Source organism: Microtus ochrogaster (assembly GCF_000317375.1).
Source record: "Microtus ochrogaster isolate Prairie Vole_2 chromosome 14 unlocalized genomic scaffold, MicOch1.0 chr14_random_1, whole genome shotgun sequence".
NCBI lineage: Eukaryota > Metazoa > Chordata > Mammalia > Rodentia > Cricetidae > Microtus > Microtus ochrogaster.
In genome coordinates this window covers 17,485,768-17,489,993 of record NW_004949096.1, presented here as the reverse complement: position 1 = coordinate 17,489,993, position 4,226 = coordinate 17,485,768, and the positions used below count along the sequence as shown (strand labels likewise).

General features: G+C 57.8%; 1 protein-coding gene across 2 annotated transcripts in view; it reads left to right on the top strand.

Annotated features, from left to right (window-relative positions):
* The first annotated feature begins 655 nt into the window (after positions 1-655).
* The window catches only part of Tp53i11 (tumor protein p53 inducible protein 11), a 14,847-nt gene continuing 11,276 nt past the window's right edge, over positions 656-4,226 (top strand). The window contains exons 1-2 of one of the 2 annotated variants that reach the window (XM_026787715.1): positions 656-837; positions 1,108-1,231. The gene's annotated coding sequence lies outside the window, so the exon portion shown is untranslated. The remainder of the gene's footprint in view (positions 838-1,107; positions 1,232-4,226) is intronic. The other variant, XM_005364125.3, reaches the window with a different exon arrangement.

Sequence of the window (4,226 nt, the reverse complement as noted above, 5' to 3'; positions counted from 1 at the left end):
TTTGGTTCACCCAACAAATATTCTGTAGTCCCAGGTAAGCCCCCCACCCCAGCCCTGACACGTGCAGCAGATAGCACAGGGACTGAGGTCGAAGGTCTTCGTGTTGTGAGAGTCCTTGTCTTTTGAAGTTACTTCAAGCTGAGGAGCCAAGCCTTCTCCGTCATCTTCAGGTCTAGGCTAAGCTTAAATGATTCACGGATCTGTGAACTGGGGCTAGTCCTATAAACCTCTTGAGCTGTTGAGAACGCAAAAATTTCATTCTTGAAAGTGTTTTAGCAAACAGTGACCATTAGTATCCAACCGTGCTGGTTCACACTGCGGGGAGAGGGGGTGCTGCCAATCAAAGCCGGCCCCTGCCTTCCTAGACACTGGCCTAGGCTTGAGTATTTCATCGACTCATAGGGGATATTTGCAGTCCCGGGAAAGGGGCGCTGTTTTCAGAACTTCCGAGAAAGTCCTGGGTGGCGAAGCGAAAGGGTGTCCCCGACCGGGGATCCCCTGGCTAAGCGGGGTTGCGCCCCCAGCAGATGGCTCCCGGCAAGGCCTCGGATGCAGCCCTGGGTCCCCCCACCCCTCTGTGCCCGCCCTGGCCACCTCGGGGGCGAGGCAGCCAGGAGCGTGGGAGGGGACGGCGTGCCATTGGCTTGTGCGCGGCACTAGAGGAGGGACCAGTTCGGGCCGCCAGACTCTGGCGAGCCCAGCGGCGCAGGAGTCCTGCCTGCCCTGCCCTGCCCTGCTCTGCTCGCCAGGCGCGGCACTGCGATGTGAGACTCCCCCGGCCGAAGCGTCAGCGGGGCACGCCAGCTCCGCGAGCGCAGCACCCCGCGCGCTAGGAACGTAAGTCCGCTGCCCGCAGCTGATGAGCCTCGCACTTCCCCGCCGTTGCCACCGCGCCTGCCGCTGCCTGCGCAGCGGAGCTCGGGGGCGCTGGGGGCCTTAGGGAACTCTGGGGGGCAGCGAGCACCCTGCGCACGCCAGCCGGACGCCGGGACCGCACGTCACCGGCGGGTCTGCGGGCGCCCGGGACCCCCTCTGAGCTCCTCGAGGCACCGACCTGTCCTTTTTGTTTGTCTCCTTGCACTGACTCGGTTTCCCTTTCTCCTCCAGCTCTCTTCTCTGCCACTTCCAACCCCTGGGGGTGTTTATTTCGCCCTCGGCCTCCTTCCGGACTATAGCTTTTTGCTTTGGAGCCCGAGGGAACGGAGCGTGAAGCAGTTTCTACTGTCGCCGGGTCTGTGTCTTCCGTGCTTAGTTCTCGGTCCCCTCCCCCTTTCACGCCACCTCACCCCCTCCCGCCTTTGTTTCCTGGCCCGAGGATTGCGCGGTGCAAACTTGCGAGTTCCCGGGTCTTTGTCCGCACCGGTACTCGGGCAAAGGAGGTGGCAGGGTACCCGCTGCCCATTGGTCTGTCCGGACCTTCAGTGTGGGTGCGGGGGCTGGAGGAGTCGCCTACTCCCGCCTCACAAAGTAGAGGAGTGTTTGCAGCGCGGAGAGGAGAGATAGATCTGAGGGGGAAGGCGCAAGGCCGGGGATACTCCCGAGACCCTGCTGGAGAGGAGCGGACGGAAGCGTGACTGGGCCAGATCCTAGTCTAGGGGAGTCATGAGGGGATCGCAGGTGGATCAGGACGATCCTCTCTTTTCTAAGGCGCGCGGTCAGCTGCGAGGGAGCAGCGCGGGGCCATTGGCTGGCGCAGGATGTATTGGGGTCTCATGTAGTGCGCAAAAATGCTCAGCGCACCATCCATCAGGGCCAGGCGTTCACTTAGAGTCCCCTCTCGCCTCCTTCTTGCAGTCTGGGTAAAGCTGGCTTCTCCCGCCTATGGGGTTAAGGAGCAGGGAGAGGTCCAGGAACTGCCACCACCTTGCCCCAAAGCCTGAAGTACACGGCCAAGGCCTCCTCGAAGTCCCCCTCCGCGACCGCACTTCCTGTTTCGTTTTTTTGAGACAAACTTTTCTGGATAGGGCCTTGGATAAGTCCCTGGATTGTGGGGACGCCCATCTAGCTGTGCCTTTCCTCGTTGGAACGCCACCTCTGGAGGCTTCCGGAGAGGGGCTACCAACTGCAGCCGGCCGCGGAACTGGTGGATTCGTGAAAGAATCCGGAGAGACACTATCTGTCTCTTAGTGGCAGCCCGAGGCTCAGTCTGAGGCAACGACCTGTAGGGTCGTTGGAAAATGAGAGTATTCTTTAGATTTCTGTTGTCGCCTTTGTCCAGACGTTGCCCTCCCGTAAATTACCCTCTGGTCTCAGTGTCCTAGGACACTGACTTCTCTTTTGCAGGACTTAAGTCTGGCTGCCTCCACCTGATGTCCCCTGCTTTCATCTTTCCGACCCCCTACCTCGCAGCTCCTACCACCCCAGCTCTCAGGCTGGACTTGTGATAGCCCCTTCTGCTGGAGAAAGGCTCCTGGCTAGGGTCAGGGTCTTCAATCATTGTTCTTAGGTTTTCTGTGAGTTCATTCACTGCCTAAAGTATCTGTGAGTACAACACAAAAAAAGTGATGACACAAATGGCTGGCACAGGTCCCACAGGTCCCCGCACGCCTGTGGAAGCTGTCATGACGGTTCCCTTTGGTGGTGCTGTGGCTTAAGCAAGGAGAACTAAATAAATAATAAATAAGCAGTTGGGTCATGCGTGGTGCCGTGGAGTTGTCCCAGCACCCAGAGGGCTGAGGCAGGAGGAGTTTGAGCTCCAGGTCAGACTGGACTATGTAGGGAGACCCTTGTCTCAGAAAGAGGGAGAAGCAAATTCTGTAATGTGGGGTGGAGGTCAGGGGAACACAGAGAGCGTTGGACTGTTGAGGACATTTTAAGGAGTGGCCAGCGCTGCTTTTCCAATCAACCTTGCAGAATACCTGGTGCAGAGCGCCTGAGGCAGCAGCATGCTGCTCCTGTGGGGAGGGGCAAGGGAGAGCCTGAGGCAGCAAGCTGCTCCTGTGGGGTGGGGCAGGGGAGAGCACTGGTGAGAAAGGATGGGGATCCCCCATCTCATAGGGGAGGGGATTGATGATTGGAGAGGATCTGTAAGCTACCCCCCCCAGGAGGGGCATCCACAGATTAGCCATGGTGGTCTGAGTAGGTGGCAAAGCCTCACCCCCAGACCCCCAGCACAGCCACAGCAGCCAGGGACAGGGAGTTGCCCCCAATGCCCTGTCTCCCCAATACCCTCATGCTTCTCCCCACCTGCCCCCGTCAGAGTGCTTGTCCTGACCCAGAGTCACCCCTATTCTTTCTCACCCCAGTTCTTCCTGATACTACCCTCTTTGGAACACTCTGTTTGTGTGGACATGGAATCCTGGAAGGATTCTGCTCTACTAAAGAAATTGCTTTAGTAAAAGGGGGAAATGAGGCCAAGTAGTTGAATCTTCAGGTCTAAACAGCAGCATTGTTGAGCACTGGCTACAAAATATAAGCTCTTCTGGGTGTTTGCTGGCAACTTCTAATGGGAGAAAGTAAGTGTCATTATTATGCCCATTTAACAGCCGAGGAAGTTGAGGCCCAGAGAGGCAGGTTCTTCTCCCAAGGCCACACAAGTTGTTGGGAGCATGAGGTCGGTGGCTCTGCGGACCTTTTGAGGAGTCACTTCCCTTGTTTTAACCACTCTGTCAGACCTGAGTATGAGGAGGAGAATCTCGGCCTTGAACTGGGGTCCCTACCCAGGGGGAGGCAGGGCTCTAGGCCATTTGGTCTGAGGATATGGGCTTGGCATGAAGCATGCCTTGAAGGAAGCCCCTGTTGCCCCATTCATACCAGAGCCCCAACCCTGTGGTAACAAGAGACAGGGCTGTCCTGATGGATGATAGGGCCAGTTGCCCCTAAGGGCACTGACTCGGTCACCAGACTCTGGGAAGGCTGTCCTGCTTTGGGTTGAAAAGGGCAGTAATTCTCCACGCTGTGTCTTGTCGTTTGCAAGTGACAGCGAGACAGGAAAGGCCCTGTCAATGACTCCTGAGTGGTGAAAGGCTGTGTGCATAGGGCTGCTGCCTCAGACGGTGAAGTCCCTCCCCAGCCCCCGCCCCAGGGATATGGCTCCCAGGACCGGGGCTCCCAGGACTGGTCCTCACCCACTTTCTCCAACTCAGCAAGGTTTTTTCCTCTGCCCCTCTGGAAGTCAGACTGACCAGTGAGAAGATAAAATCTACTCACAGTAGTAGGAGAGGAGGGAGGGGCAGTAGGAGAGGGGGAAGGGGCAGTAGGAGAGGAGGGAGGGGCAGTAGGAGAGG